The sequence below is a fragment of the Triticum aestivum genome, chromosome 4D, assembly GCF_018294505.1.
Source record: "Triticum aestivum cultivar Chinese Spring chromosome 4D, IWGSC CS RefSeq v2.1, whole genome shotgun sequence".
Classification (NCBI taxonomy): Eukaryota; Viridiplantae; Streptophyta; class Magnoliopsida; order Poales; family Poaceae; genus Triticum; species Triticum aestivum.
The window spans coordinates 288704741-288721510 of NC_057805.1; positions in this window are offsets into that span (position 1 = coordinate 288704741).

Consider the following 16770-nt stretch of genomic DNA (forward strand, 5'->3'; position numbering starts at 1 on the left):
CCTGCTGGTATCTTGCCGCCCGGTGCGTGGCGTCACGGCGGCATTCCTCCCTCAGCACGAGGTCCATCCCCCGCATGGTGTCCTGTTGCGCCTCATCAAACGCCAGGACCCGCGCGGAGCGATGCTTGACCTCGTGAGGGAGAACCGCTTCTGCTCAGTAGATGAGGAAGAACGGGGTCTCACCTGTTGGCTTGGTGGCGGTGGTGCGGATGGACCACAACACAGACTGGAGCTCGTCGTGCCAGCCCCTGCCATAGGCCTCGAGCTTCTTCTTGAAGGTCCTGGTCTTGAGGCCTCTCAGGACTTCCGCGTTGGCGCGTTTGGCCTGACCATTGCTCCTGGGGTGTGCCACCGAAGCGTAGTAGATCTGCGTTCCCAGGTTACCACAATATGTCTTGAAGAGATTGCTAGTGAACTGCGAGCCGTTATCGGCGATGATGCGGTTGGGGACCCCAAACCGGCTCACGAGACCCTTGATGAACTTGACCGTAGATCCGGCCGGGATGGTGCGGACAGCTTCTACCTCCGCCCACTTGGTGAACTTGTCGATGGCGACGTAGAGGTAGCGGTAACCCCCAGGCGCTCGAGGGAACGGGCCCAAGATATCCAGCCCCCAGACCGCGAATGGCCACGAGAGTGGGATGGTCTGGAGGCCTTGAGCTGGCTGATGGATCTACTTGGCGTGGAATTGACAGGCCTCACAGGACTTCACCAGCTCAGTCGCGTCATTGAGCGCCGTAGGCCAGTAGAACCCGCTACGGAACACCTTGCCGACGAGGGTTCGTGACGACGAGTGGTGCCCGCAGTCCCCGCCGTGTATGTCAGCTAGCAGCTCTTTCCCCTGTTCCCTGGAGATACAACACAGGGAAATTTCATTCGGCCGCTTCCTGTATAACTCACCGTCCTAGATGCAGTACACCGTGGCCTGCCGCGCCACGTGCTCCGTGTCTTCCTCCTTCTCCAGCAGCATCCCTTGCGTCAGGTACTCCTTGAACTCCTTGGTCCAGCACCCCTCCTGAGGCTCGAGCGCCAAAAGTAGGCACGCTTCCGAGGTCGGGCCGCAGGCCGGGGCTCCCGAGGCAGGTGGTTGGGGGAGCTCCTCCCGAGGCAGCGCCAGCCTTGAATGTGGTGGTGTTGCCGATGGCTTGAAGAGCCGCTCCTCGAAGACACCAGGCTCTTGGGGTAGCAGCTTGGATGCTGTCTTGGCGATGTCGTCGGCTTCCTTGTTGGTGCCGCGGGGCATGTGCTGCAATTCCAGGCCCAAGAACTGCTTTTCCATTTTGTGTACCTCCGCGAGGTATGCCTCCATGTGCTTGTCCCTCGGCTCGTGTACCTTGTTGGAGAAGTTGATGAGGAGCTGCGAGTCACCCTTAATGGTGAGGCGCTTCACCCCCAGGGCCACCGCAGCCTTAAGGCCAGCTATGAGGCCTTCGCACTCTGCTATGTTCTTGGAGACCTTCTCACCCTGCTGGAAGGAGAGTTGCATGGCGTAGTAGAGCTTGTCCTGAGTGGGTGAGATGAGCACTGCTCCAGCTCCCGCGCCCTGGCGCGCAAATGCGACATCGAAGTACATCACCCAGCCATCTGGCGCTTCACTCCCTCGTGAGAGGGACCGATCCTCTCCTGCTTCAAGCTCCGGGGCGTCCATCCATTCTGCCACGAAGTCGGCGAGCGTGGCTCCCTTCATGACCCTGGTTGTGCTGAACTCCAGATGGAACGCCTGTAGCTCGATATTCCACTCGGCGACTCTTCCCGTAGCGTTAGGGCTCTTGAGTACCCTCTCGAGTTGGTAGGCCGAGACGACCTTGATTGGGTGACCTTGAAAGTAGTGCCGCAGCTTGCGCGAGGCCACCAAGAGCGCGAGCAAGAGCTTCTGAGGCATGGGGTACCGTGACCTGGCATCCCGCAGTACCGTCCTGACAAAATACACTGGGTGCTCCATGAGGGCGAACGCGTCAACGGGGCCCGCTTCTGTTGGAGGTTGGGGCGCCTCCTGAGGCGATGGGAGCTCCGGAGCCCGGTCGCCCATTGGGGCCTCGGTGGGCCTAAGATCGCCATCCTGCTGAGCTGGGTCATCCGTTGGCGTTACTGCAGCCCCCGCGGTCTCCTTCGGGTCTTGAGTCACCCCAGCTTGGGGCGCGGTTCGGCGCGACGTGTCCTTGTCCTGGCGCTCTTCCCGAACCGCCACCAGAGCTGCACTGGCTGAGTGAGGAGTGGCAGCAAGGTAAAGCACCAGGGGCTTGAGAGGGCGAGGCGCCACCATCACCGAAGGGCTGGTCAGGTATCGTTTGAGGTCTTGAAACGCCTGGTCAGCCTCCGGAGTCCACTCGAACGGACCCTTCTTCTTCATCAGCTTGAAGAATGGCAGGGCGCGCTCTCCTAGCTTGGAGATGAAGCGCCCAACGAAGTCACGCAGCCGGCAATCTTCTGCATCTCCTTAAGGGTTTGTGGTGGGCTCATGTCTTCTATTGCCTTGACCTTCTCCGGGTTGGCCTCGATTCCCCTATGGACACGAGGTAACCCAGCAGCTTGCCAGAAGGGACTCCAAACACGCATTTCTCCGGGTTGAGCTGCAGGTCCACCTGGCATAGGCTCGCGAAGGTCTCCTCCAGGTCCTGAATTAATGTTCTCGCCTCCCGAGACTTCACCACAATGTCGTCGACGTAGGCTTCAGCGTTCCTCCCTAGCTGCTGGCCCAGGGTGATGTGCATCAGCCGTTGGAAGGTCATGCCCGCATTGCGCAGCCCGAACGGCATGCAAGTGTAGCAGTATACCCCGCAAGGGGTCAGGAAGGCCGTCTTCTCCACATCCTCTACTGCCATCTTGATCTGGTGATAGCTTGAAAACGAATCCAAGAAGCACAGTAGGTCGCACTCGGCGGTGGAATGCGCGGAAGCGGGAACGGATCTTAGGGACAGGCTTTGTTGAGCTTGGTGAAGTCGACACACATGCGCTCCTTCCCGCCTTTATTTTGCACAACGATGGGGTTCGCCAGCCACTCGGGGTACCGAACCTCGCGAATGACACCCGCTGCCTCCAGCTTGCGGGTTTCCTGGATGATGAAGGACTGCTTCTCCGTGGACTGTCGTTGTGCCTTCTGCTTCATAGGGCGCACATTGGGGCACACCCTTAAGTGGTGCTCGATCACTCCTCTTGGGACTCCTACCAGCTGATCGGGCTCCCATGCTAATACTTCCTTGTTTGCGCGCAAGAATTTTACCAATGCTTCCTCTTGATCTGAGTCGAGGTTGGCACCTATGGTGAAGGTGGCTCCAGAAGACCCATCTTCCTCGACTGGCACCTGCTTGGTTTCCGCCCGATATTGAGTGAACAACTGCTTCTTCTTGGCCGGCGCAGCCTCCTTAACTCCTGAGGTGGCCTCGTCAGCCGGGCGCGCCATTGAGGCGGCCTTGAGGGAAAGCTTGAGCACCACCAGAGCCTCCTTGGTATCTCCAACCACGGTCAGGACGCCCTTGCTCCTGGGCATCTTCATGAGGTTGTAGGCCGGATGGGTCGCTGCCATAAACTGGGCCAGAGTTGGGTACCCAAGGATGGCGTTGTACGGGAGGCCGATGCGGGCAATGTCGAAGTCAATCAGCTCCGTGCAGTAGTTGTCGCGGGTGCTGAAGGTCACGAGAAGACGGATCTTGCCCCAGGGGACTGGCAGAGCCGCCGCCGACCCCGGAGAAGGGCTTGCTGGGGTGGAGCCGCTCGAGCGGTAAGTGAAGGAGGCTAAAAGCCTCCACAGAGAGCTCGTTGAGGCCGGCGCCGCCGTCGATGAGGATCTTGGTGACGGCCAAGCTGCAGATGCTGGGCGTGCAAAGCATTGGGAGCATGCCCGAGCCGATGGTGGTGGCGGGGTGATCTCCTGAGTCGAAGGTCAGGTCGGCCTGGGCGCCTAGCCTGGAGGAGCCCCCTGCCACGTCGAGGCGGTGCCGATCTGGCGAAAGAACGGCTTGGCATGACGGTCCGAGGGCGGCGCTTGCGAGCCACCGAGGAGGGCCGCAATGACGGGGGGCGCCTGTGCTGTGAAGCATGCAGCGAGGAGGCTGCGCAACTCCTCCCAAGACGCCACCGTGGACCTTGGGAAGTTGGGCAGCCAGGCGCATGGTGCACCAGTGATGGCCATGGGAAGCCAATTGGCCATGACCTTCTCGTCGCTCCCAGCTTTAAGGACGGCCTCCTCATATGCCAGCAGGAAAGCCGACGGGTCCGCCGCGCCGTCATAGCGCGGTGGCATCTCCGGCTTGAACTTGGGTGGCCATTGCACCTGCCGTAGGGCAGGGGCCAAGGCTCGAAGCCCCTGGCCCCGCCACTGGCATCAGTCGTCGCAGCCAGAAGAGTAGCGGCGGCCATGGGGGCGAGGAGTGGTGATGGCGAAGCACAGATTGACGGAAGGAAAGCTCCGGCGCACCCCTACCTGACGCGCCAAATGTCGGATTTCGGGTTCCGGCAAACCCTTGAGGTTCGAACACAGGGGTGCGCATGAAGATCTCTCTCTCCCTAGATCGCTCTCGCAACAATCGCAAGGCCTAGCTCGACGAACCCAAAGAACAGCAGACACAAGAGTTTATACTGGTTCGGGCCACCGATGTGGTGTAATACCCTACTCCAGTGTGGTGTGATCGATTGCCTTTTGGGCTGAGGATGAATAGTTACAAGGGAAGAACAGCCTCCTGAGGAGAGGTGCTCTTGTGCTCGGTGAGCTTGTGTGTGGCTATGGATGGAATGGCTCCGATCCAAGATGATCTGCCTCCTATGGCGGTGGCTAGTCCTATTTATAGAGGCCCTGGTCCTCTCCCGAAATATTGAGCGGGAAGGGATCCAACAACGGCCAAATTCGAAGGAAGACAACTAGTATAGGTTATCCTGACTAAAGGTGGTCTTCGCCTGCCAAAGGCTCTGGTGGTGACGCCGTCTTGGGCTCCATGGTGACCTCCGTCCTGCCGTCTTGCTGGTCTTGGTCTCATTGCACCGATATGGAAACCTTTGCCTGATGCCTCGGGACTCCTCGCCTGCGCTTCCCCCTTTAGCACCAAAGAGGAAACGAGACACTACGCGCGCTAGTGCCCACCTGGCGCCAGTCGTCATGGCTTGCGTCATAGAAACCTCGCGAGGTGTCCCTCGCCTTGATCTCTCCGCTCCTCGTGAGCCGGCCTGGTGAGGCCACCCCTAAGTAGGTCTTTCATCGTCCGCCTCGCGGGGCTTGGCCCCTCACGAGGGTCTTGAGTGTTTGCTGGTGAAGATGGGCCGTATAGGGCCGGTGGTGGAGCCACGCAGTGGGCCGCAGGCAGGCAAGTCTTGGGACCCTCATTCCCAGGACGCCGACAGACGGTTTCTTTCTCTTCTCTTGGTGCTCTGTTCTGAGGAAGAAGAAGAAGAAGGGGAAGGGAGAGGCTGGCGGCAGCAAGGGTGGAAGAGGGAAACCCTAGGAGAGGGAGCGGGGTTGTCTTATAGGAGGGCTGGAAGGTCTGGATGGTGCGGGCGCGCGACCACGGTGGCCATGTTCGCCCCGGTTGCAAAGTTACGGTGAGAGAGAGGGAGGCATGAGCTGGAAGAAAAACGAGGGCCACGGGAGACTTGCAGGCGGGCACGACGTGAGTGTCCAGTGTGGATTACCACGGGAGGGCGAGCGAAGGAGGCTGGGAGCTGTCGTCGGGCTGCTGCTGTGTTGCGTTTGGACCCGAAAGGAAGTGGGCTGCATGCTGCTGGGCTGAGCTGCTGCTTGTCTTTCTTTCCCTTTAGTCCATTGGACAGAAATAAAAGAGCAGAAATGCACAGGTGGGTGGCAGAGGGAAGAAGCTAAAAAGAGAATTAATAGGGGATCCTGGAATTTAGCCATAATAGAATAAATTGGTTTGGGTATTTTTAGAGGTAGAAACATAATTCAAGGTTGAATTAAATTCAAACTTGAGCCCATTTTTGAACCCAACCAAATCAAACCCAAAAGAGCTGAAATTTGACACAGAGGTTGTTGACATGGTGTAAGATTTACAGAAAATAAGTGAACATTTTCCTATGACAGGAAAATGCCACTTGCAATAAATGGGTGAGAATTGAAAGGAAGAAGCTAGTGATGGGGTGTTGCACTTGATGATGGTTTAGATGTAAAGGGAAATATGAAACAGCAAAGAAGATGAGGAGAAGGAGTTCACAAAGATAACAAGCACACAACAAATATGCACACTACAAAGATGATCATGATGCAATAAAATGACACGAGGCATATCAAATCATGAAGCACAGAACAAAGCAAGTGAGACGACCATGGCAACAAACAAGGATGGCACAATGCAATATAATAAAAGATGAAAATGATGCAAAAAGCAGAATAACAATGGCACTCAACATGATCATGGTATGCATCATAGTATTATTGAAATGACATATGAAACTCATGCATAACATCCGAGACATTACAACCCGTTACTTAAGTCTCCTTTGGTGGTGAAGATGATAATGGTGGTGGTGATGAGGTGGTAACGAGCTTATCCTCCGGCTTCCATGGCAGCGTCTCACCATCATAAGAGGAAGCACGAGTCTCATGAGTCCTGCAACTAAACTCATACCTTTAAATCTTGCCTCGTATTCAAAGACTTGTGTCGGCATTCTGTGAACGGGGGTCCCCAGACTTGCCTACCTGCGGCCCACAGCAGGGCCAAGCAGCAAGCCGTATGGCCCATCTTCATCAACAAGGCACCCAAGACCCTCGCGAGGGTCCAAGCCTCGCGAGGCGAACGACGCAAGACCTCCTCTGGAGTGGCCTAGCCAGGCAGGCTCACGAGGAGCGGAGATATCAAGGCAAGGAAAACCTCACGAGGCTCTCGTGACGTGAGCCATGACGAACGGTGCCAGGCGGGTGCCGGTGCGCGCAGCGTCCTTATTTGCTCTTTGGTGCTAAGGAGGCCAGCGCAGGCGAAGAGTACCGAGGCATCAGGCAAAGGTTGCCATATTGGTGCAACAAGACCAAGACCAGGAGGACGGCAAGGCGGAGGTCATCGTGGAGCCCAAGAGGGCGTCACCCCAGAGCTTGTCGCAGGCGAAGACCACTTTTGTCAGGATAGCTTGTACTAGCTGTCCCCCTTCAAATTTGCATGCCGTTGTTGGCTCCCTTCCCGCTCGATATTTGGGAAGAGGACTAGGGCCTCTATAAATAGGACTAGCCACCACAGTAGGAGGCAACTGATCCCGAACTAGTTCAGATCATCCTCAACTACACAAGCACAAGAACTCCTCAACCTCAGGAGGTTGTTCTTCCCTTGTGCTGTTCATCATCGGCCCAAGAGGCAATCCACCACCACCACACTAGAGTAGGGTATTACACCACAACGGTGGCCCGAACCAGTATAAACCCCGTGTCTTTCTGTGTTGCAAGTTCGTCGAGTTCATCCGCGAGATCTTAGCGAGCTAGAGCGTAGATCGGTAGGAGGGAGAGACTTCGCGCGCACCCCAGTGTTGGAACCTTAAGGGTTTGCCGAAACCCCACATCCGACATTTGGCGCGCCAGGTAGGGGTGCGTTGGAGCTCCTTCTCCGCCAGTCATCCGCCAGTCAGCTCTCCGACGCTCACCGGCTACGATGTCTGGCGACCCAAGGGCCGGCTCCGACCGCTGGGCAGCCTGGCCGGCCCGGACAGCGCCACCTACCCATGAAGGTCTCGACCCCGCACTCCGAGCGGCATGGGCGCCACCAAGCTCCGCCGGGCACGGACAGCGCGACCAGGCATCATCCACCCTCACCCCGCGGCAAGTACGAAATGCGGCAAGAGCGGCGAGTCACGCCGCAGCAACAGCGCCGCACTCACGGCGGGAGCAAGCAAACATGCGGGCGGCACTCACGGTGGCAAGGGAGCTGCTCTGATGCAGGCTGATGGAGAGCGGCCGGGACACGCTGCTTGAGCATGTTGCTGAGCTGCTGGACGCAGCGGCATCGGGATTACCACCCTTCTGCTATCGAATTCCCCCCAGGCCACTGCAGGGCCGCGCGGCGAACCTCACCACATCCGCGCGCCATCAACTACGCCCGGGGGCTTCATCAACATCATCACGGCCGGCGGCATAGGGGGCTCCAACTCCCCCATGCCGCCCTCGACAAGCACGAGTGCAAGCGTCACCCCCATGGTCTCGGCCGGATGCCGTATTGTCATCCCCAGGACGCCATCATGGGCAGAGCAACATGGAGCGTGGGGCACCACGGCGAGGTGTTTGGGGTGACGGCCCCGGAAGCCTACGTGCCCGCATGATGGGTACGCACCAGAGGACAACATCGGCTCATTCGTTGGAGAAGATTGGGGAGAGGGGGCGCTAGGAGCCGAAGCCTTCCAAGAACCAACGTAGAACCACAACGATCGCGCCAGCAGCGGCAATTACAGGGTAACCCTTGTCTCTCAGGAACAGGCTTATGCTAACCATGGACTGCAGATGAACCAGGTTGCAGCATCGATCGATGACCCAGGCACGGCGGCACCCGTTCCAACAAGGGAGACATGCTGGGGCCACCGAGAGGGAGCCAGGAGCAAGGCCCCTACCCGCGGCGTGCAACGCCTGACGACACCCGGAGGTAGGCCCACTGCCGGGGAGGCCTCGACAACCCTTCCCCCGGCAGAGGACCTGTGGTCGCCGAGGGAACCGTTGGCGTCCTCTTTCCCTCCTCTGTGTCGTCCTGGTGACCGGTCGGCTCAGAGGAGGTTGAGGGTGGCGCAAGGCGGGGCCCTCGTCTGGCGATATGAAGCAAGGCCGGTACCTGTGAAGAAGGCCCAATGCCTGTGAAGCTCGCCGCCCGTGACACTCTCACGTAATAATGAGTTGGGGCTGTACACGCCCCGGAGTCTCATGGGTGTCGGCCTCTGGCCCTGGGGCTCCCTCCCACGCCTAGTGGCAGCACTTAGCTCCGCGCTGGTGAGAAGACTTGAAGACCAGAAGACTAGACTAGGTGCTGGACACGGCCTTTTGCTTTGGATCTCTCTCTTTCTGTAGCTTTGCCTTCTGGATTTGGATTTGAGTTGAAGCTGAGTTTCATTGATGCGCGCGGGGGGAGCCTTTTCCCATTTGAGCAATTCATTGCCTTCTGGATCTCGTTTTGTCTGGGACTCATGTCCGTCGCCTTTCCCTCACGAGCTACTCGCGAGTGGGACTGCGTGAGGCACGCGCACACCAAGCATGCGCTAACACTGCAACTGGTGCTCACCTCTCGTGGGGCCCCATCCAACGGGGCGACGAGCTTCGCAAGGTTCTCAAGAACTCGACACATCGCAGCCCAGCCCAAAGCTGGCGCTGACTAAGGTAAACCAAGGCAGAAAACTCGCATCAGGATTCACAAGTTCACAAGGACACAAGCTCACATCGCATGGGAAGTAAAAGCTGCAATTTGCTTACATGAGGGGTCCCCTCTCAAAACGCTCTTACAAGTTTCCAAGGGCCACGCCCGAGTTTTTGCGCAAGAAGAAATGACAGGAGAACAAGGGATTAGCCAGAAATGTCGCTCGCAGTGTCACCCGCAGACGTGTCACTCGCGTCGACGTCGTCTTCATCGGTATCATCACCGCCATTGGCGACGCCCCCGTCGCCATCGTCGACCACGTCGCCTTCGTCTGCGACGACCACCACCGCATCATCCTCCGAGGTGAAGGCCCTGACCAACGCGTCCACATTGTCCTCAACCCAGCGCGCTAGGTGGCCCCAGACAGCCGTGGGTACAGGGGCAATGGTGGCGTCAAAGTCAAAGTTGGGGTCGGCATTCAGGAGGTGGCTAAAGACACGCGAGAAAGCGCGCTCAAGCAAGCCACGCCCCCTTTCCTCCACAAGCTGGCGTGCTCTGGCAGATCGAGCCTCCAGGCGCGTCACCACCTCAGTGAAGAAGGTCAGGTGGCTGGCGTAGTCATTTGAGTGAGGGGTCAGCGCCTCCACGTCGCAGATGTGGCCCAGTGCGATATTGGCCCTGATCCGGAGATCCTGAAGCATAGGGGCATGCTCGCGCTCCAGCGTTCGACGTTGGAGCACCTCCTCCGTGTTCTGCCTTGCGACAGCTTCTGCGTCATCAACCCGCCTCGGGAGGGAACGCAACTCGGCGCGGGCGGAGGCCAAGTCCGACTGCGCCGTGACCAGGGCGGCGGCCGTGGCTTCCGCGCGCCTCTCAGCCTCGTCCAACTTGGGCCTGAGGGCAGCGGCCCTGCCCTCATCCTCCACGCCTGCGAGCTTCAGCTTCAGGTCGTACCTGCCGTCCAGGTCCGTGCGAACCTCGGCCACCCGGCGGTTCACCTCCTCTTCAACTCCAGCCTCGCGAACCCCGACGGCGTCTTCTGCTTGGGCAACTTGATGCTCCCTCGTCTCCAGTTGCTCGACCTCGCGGCTACGCACCATGGCCTCCAGGGCCAGCGCCTCCTCACGCTTCCGGACCTCCTCTTCCTCCGTGGGCGTCCCCCTCAGCGACGCAAGAGCGGCCCTACGCGCCTCCACTTGCTGCTCAAGAGACGTGCTCCAGGCCTGGAGCTCCCACGCGCGCTTCTCCACAGCCTCGCGGCGGCGATCAGCCTCGCGAGCCTCTTCCAAGGCTCATGAGCGGTCTTCGTGGGAAACCTTGAGAGACACCTCGGCCTTCGCATTCTGAAGGTCACGCTGATAGCGGCCGAGGTTGATGGCCACATTCAGCTTGCGCCGCTCCTCTGCCAGTCGAAGACCTTCAGCCTCAAGACGCGAATCGACACTCGCGAGCTCTTCACCAAGTCAGCTCATCGCGTTCATCGCCTCCTGGAAGAGCTCATGGCGAACCATGCTCCGCCCGCGCTCAAGCTCGAATGCCCGGCCTTCTTCGTCCTCCACCTCGGGGGCTGCGGGCAGGGCGCCAAGCGGCACGCCACCCCTCGGCAGGGGGCTGGGGCTGGCGCTACACCCGACACCAGCCCGTCCTCACGAGAAGCCCAAGCCGGCTCGGGATCGCTGCTCGAAGAGGAGCCGAAGATCGAAGCCAACAAGTTGTCGTCAAAGACCAGCGGAGGAGTCTTGGGCATGCCTGCCAAGCTCCACGCCAGACCAAGGGGGAGGAGCGATGAGGCCGCAGGTTCAGCGCGCCAGGAAGGCAGGAGTGCCCCTTCAACCAACCCTGCTCCAGGGGCAACCAGCGGACTCGGAGCGCTCGAGGCCGGCGGAAGAGTTAAGGAAGAAGGAGGCCATTTCTTAGGAGACTCAGCAGCCTCAGTGGAAGGAGCCCTGAAAGACTGGCGTCAGAAGAAGAAAGCAGCACACAGAGAGCCACAGCGGTATGATACTTACACGTCAACGGCGATGTACTTCCTCCGCTTCCGCGGTCCAAAGATGTTGCTGCCGCTGGGAGATCCTTTCCTCTTGCGGAGCTACTCGAAGTCCACACAAAGACGACCGAAACGCTGGACATGACCGCCGGTGCACAGCGGGGCCGAAGAAGAGCTTGGAAGAATATCTTCAGGGGTGCCTGGTTGCGGCAAACAGCCAGGCACCGTTTGACCACGACCTCCCGAGGCTCCTGGAGCCTTGGCCTCGGAAGTCGCATGTAGCGTCTCCTCAGCAACCGACGCCTCAGGAGGGGAGTGGTAGGCCCCTGAGGACGATGCCCCAGGATCACCACTCGGCACGTGCTCCTCAGCACTCGAGCCGCCGGCCTCCGCCTGAGCTCGCCCACCTGCACTGTCACTTGGGGCGAGCTCAGCATCAGGGGCAAGGAAGGGAACCATGACGACAGGGTTCTCACGAGGCCCCTCCAGGCCGATCGGCCGCGGCCCCCATTCATCGAAGAGAGGCATGTCCTTTACAAATTCATCCTTATTCTTGCAGCGGTACAGCAGGCAGTTCTTCCCAGGCAGTTTGGCCGGCAGAAAGACACCCGTCAAGACCTTGAGCACCGTTCGCCGTGTCCCGAGGAGGAGCCGGACTCCTGAAACCTCTTGTGGTCCTGGCTGCTAAGCAAGGTCCACATTGGGCGAGAATGGCGCTGAAGCGGAGCGACCCGGCGTTGGACGAATTCCTTCACCACCATCGGTGCAGTTACGCCGTGATCCTTTAGCAACCTCAACTGGAGCCAGACGTGGGAAAGGCCGGGGCTCGTGAGCCGCTGATGGCTCCAGCCGGAGTTAGGAACAGCGGGCCCCGACGGAGCCTGAAGCAGAGGACTGAGCACACCGGCATCGACAAACACCCATCGAATTCGGAATTGGCTCGTGGATGGAGGAAGCTCGAAATCGACCCCCTCGCCCGCCGTCGCAGCCATGGCCTGGAAGCTCACGCACCCGGAGCATTGCTGAGGGTCGGCCATATGCAATGAGAAGAAGTGACGGAGGAGAGCCACCGAAAGAGCGATGCCCACCATGGCTTCGCACACGAAGGCGAAGATAGCAAGAAGATTCACAGACTGAGGGTCGAGATGCAGCATGTGGATCTGATAATGCTCAAGCACAACATTGAAGAAGGCGGAGAAGGGAGGAATCAGGCCAGCCCAGAGGGCATCTATGAAGATTGGGACCTCGGTGGCCGTCTGAGCCGTGCGAGTGCGAGATACGGGCCAAGCCACCGTCTCCCCCCACTCATTGAAGTTGGAAGCAAGCAGCGGGCACACCTTGTCCATGGCCTCGTTGTTGAGCACCCGAGACCGGCCGAGCACCGGCGCAAAGGACGGAGGCGCAGCTGGAAGAGACAGAGGACTCTTCCCCTTCTCAGCTTGTTTCGGCGCCATGATGATGGAGCAGGCGGAGCGCAGGTCAGATTGGAGAAGAGAAGCAGAGCCACAAGGAAGCAGGGGAATTGGGGAAGCGAGGCGCAGGAGGCGGAGGAATAACTGTGTAGGCCGCAGGGGCTGCATAGCCAGGCGGATTCAAAGGCAGCGTGGGGAAGCGGAGACACCCACGTCCAATCAACCGCCACGCGTCGACCGAGGCCGCGGGCTTTTGGGGCCCGTGGTGCTCCGAACTTGACCCTTGGCTTCGCCGTGAAGCCAAGCCCGAGCGCACCTTGGGCCCGGGGGCTACTGTCGGCGTTCTGGGAACGGGGGTCCCCAGACTTGCCTGCCTGCGGCCCATAGCGTGGCCAAGCAGCAGGCCGTACGGCCCATCTTCGTCAACAAGGCACCCAAGACCCTCGCGAGGCGGACGACGCAAGGCCTCCTCTGGAGTGGCCTAGCCAGGCAGGCTCACGAGGAGGGGAGATATCAAGGCAAGGCAAACCTCACGAGGCTCTCGTGACATGAGCCATGACGAACGGTGCCAGGCGGGTGCCAGGCGGGCGCCGGTGCGTGCAGCGTCCTTAATTCCTCTTTGGTGCTAAGGAGGCCAGCGCAGGCGAAGAGTACCGAGGCCTCAGGCAAAGGTTGCCATATTGGTGCAACGAGACCAAGACCAGGAGGACGGCAAGGCGGAGGTCATCATGGAGCCCAAGACGGCGTCACCCCAGAGCTTTTCGCAGGCGAAGACCGCTTTTGTCAGGATAGCTTCTACTAGATGTCCCCCTTCAAATTTGCCCGCCGTTGTTGGCTCCCTTCCCGCTCGATATTCGGGAAGAGGACCAGGGCCTCTATAAATAGGACTGGCCACCATAGTAGGAGGCAACTGATCCCGAACTACTTCAGATCATCCTCAACTACACAAGCACAAGAACACCTCAACCTCAGGAGGCTGTTCTTCCCTTGTACTGTTCATCATCAGCCCAAGAGGCAATCCACCACCACCGCACTGAAGTACGGTATTACACCACAACGGTGGCCTGAACCAGTATAAACCCCGTGTCTTTCTGTGTTGCAAGTTCGTCGAGTTCATCCGCGAGATCTTAGCGAGCTAGAGCGTAGATCGGTAGGAGGGAGAGACTTCGTGCGCACCCCAGTGTTCGGACCTTAAGGGTTTGCCGGAACCCCAGATCCGACAACTTGATTTTGGAGATCACATATTTGGCTTTGCAGAAAATTGATTTGCTCGTTGAGGGTGTTGATGATGTCCTTCATGGACCGTCCATCCACCTTGTGATCACGGGTGAAATCCGTAATCATGAGGTGATTGGCACTGAGCCCATGTTCCACCATCCCCTTGCACTTGAAGACCTCCTTCTCCATAGCTTCGAGCCTGGCCTCCACGGTTCCTGTCTGTTGGATTTCGGGTTCTGGCCAAACCCTTGAGGTTCGAACACTAGGGTGCGCACGAAGATCGATCTCTCCCTAGATCCCTCTCGCAAAAATCGCAAGGCCTAGCTTGACAAACCCAAAGAACGAGAGACACAAGAGTTTATACTGGTTTGGGCCACCGATGTGTTGTAATACCCTACTCTAGTGTGGTGTGGTGGATTGCCTCTCTGGCTGAGGATGAACAGTTACAAGGGAAGAACAGCCTCCTAAGGAGAGGTGCTCTTGTGCTTGGTGAACTTGTGTGGCTGAGGATGGTGGCTATGGATGGAATGGCTCCGATCCAAGATCAGATCAGTTGCCTCCTGTGGTGGTGGCTAGTCCTATTTATAGAGGCCCTGGTCTTCTCCCCAAATATTGAGCGGGAAGGGATGCCACAACGGCCAATTTGAAGGGGACAACTAGTACAAGTTATCCTGACTAAAGGTGGTCTTCGCCTGCCAAAGGCTCTGGTGGTGACGCCGTCTTGGGCTCCACGGCGACCTCCGTCCTGTTGTCATGCTAGTCTTGGTCTTGTTGCACCGATATGGAAACCTTTGCCTGATGCCTCGGGACTCCTCGCCTGCGCTTGCCTCTTTAGCACCAAAGAGGAAACAAGGACACTACGCACACTGGCGCCCGCCTGGCTCCAGTCGTCATGGCTTACGTCACACGAACCTCGCGAGGTACCCTTGCCTTGATCTCTCCGCCCCTCACGAGCCAGCCTGGTGAGGCTGCCCACGAGGAGGTCTTGTGTCGTCCGCCTCGCAAGGCTTTGCCCCTCACGAGGGTCTTGAGTGTTTGCTGGTGAGGATGGGCCATACGGGGCCGCTGGTGGAGCCGCGCTGTGGGCCGCAGGCTGGCAAGTCTGGGGACCCCCTGTCGGTGTCAAAACCGGCGGATCTCGGGTAGGGGGTCCCGAACTGTGCATCTAAGGATGATGGTAACAGGAGACGGGGGACACAATGTTTACCCAGGTTCGGGCCTTCTCTATGGAGGTAAAACCCTACTTCCTGCTTGATTGATCTTGATGAATATGAGTATTACAAGAGTTGATCTACCACGAGATCGTAGTGGCTAAACCATAAAAGTCTAGCTTGTATGACTATGGTTATCTCCCCCTCCGGACTAAGTCCTCCGGTTTATATAGACACTGGGAGGACCTAGGGTTACACAAGGTCGGTTACAAAGAAAGGAATCTAAATATTTGATCGCCAAGCTTGCCTTCCACGCCAAGGAGAGTCCCATCCGGACACGGGTAAAGTCTTCGGTCTTTGTATCTTCACAGCCCATCAGTTCGGCCCATGGCTAACAGGCCGGACGCCCGAGGACCCCTTAGTCCAGGACTCCCTCAGTAGCCCCCGAACCAGTCTTCAATGACGAGGTGTTCGGCTCATAGATTGTCTTCGACATTGCAAGGCGGGTTCCTCCACCGATAGCTTCCAAGTAGTGTATTCGGCCTTCCATTTAACGATGTACCCCTCGGTTTCTATGTATTAACAACTTCAGCTTCCACGTGTCGAGCGAATGCGAGAGGTCAGGGTATTTTCGCACATAACACCCCGGCCACGCAAGGGATAGCGTCTATTTAAAGAGATTGGATCTTAGATCCATTTGACACCTCGCGGAAGAAAAATCCTCAAATATCGCCAGGAAAGAACGCTCCAACATGTCGAGCATTCCCAGCTCCTCCTCCCGTCCCTGCAGCCCAGAAAAAGCCGAGTGGGAGAAGTGCTCTGTATCCCATAGTTAACTAGAGAAGCTGCAAATACAGGGGTTTCTCCCCCTGCAGATCTGGTCCCTGTTCGAGCAGGGTTGGCCTCCTTCAATGGCAAAACCCAGGTGGAGGATTTCCCCAATCCATCCGGGGGGAACGAGTGTGTTCCGTCCCCTATCTACTAAGGGGCGTCGGATTTCCAATTCATCCATTCCTCCGAGGGCTTCTGGAATATTATGGCCTCCAGCTGCACAACTTTACTCCAGCCTCCATCCTGCATATTGCGGGTTATGTTGCTTTATGCAAACTATTCCTGGGTTCTGAGGCCCATTTTGAACTATGGAGAAAGTTATTCTGCCTTGTCCCGCGTAACCACGAGGGATCAATATTTGAAGTGGGCGGAGCCGAAATATGGTGCATTGCTGAGACCAGATACCTATCCAGCACACCGAAGAAGGCATCTGAAGAGTGGACTTCCGAGTGGTTCTACATCGAGGACGTCGTACTTCCTGACCTAGTCCGGAGGGGTCTTCCTGAGTTCACAAGTGTTCCTTTGAAGAAACGCCACAGCTGGCACCCTCGAAGCCTCGAGGAGGAATATAGTGCGGAAGTCCGCCAACTCTTGAGCAAGATAAAGATGCTCGCCCAGTCCGGATATATGATAGTCGAAGTAATGGCGACCTCCATAGTGCGGGGGTCCATCCACTCCAATACAGAGGACTTCCTATGTGGCACTACAATGGGGAAGATGACGCCTCTCGCTGCGGCAGGAAGGGTCCGGACACCCCTACCGCCCTGGCCAAAATATTGGCCGAATTGTTCAAAGGGGAGGAAGAGGAGTTCCTGCGCATCAAGCATAGGGAAGGATATTCTATGTACAGTCCTCCTAGCTGGGTAAGCTCCCAACTCCTCTGCTCTACTCATTCCACTCCCTGAGCTACGTTC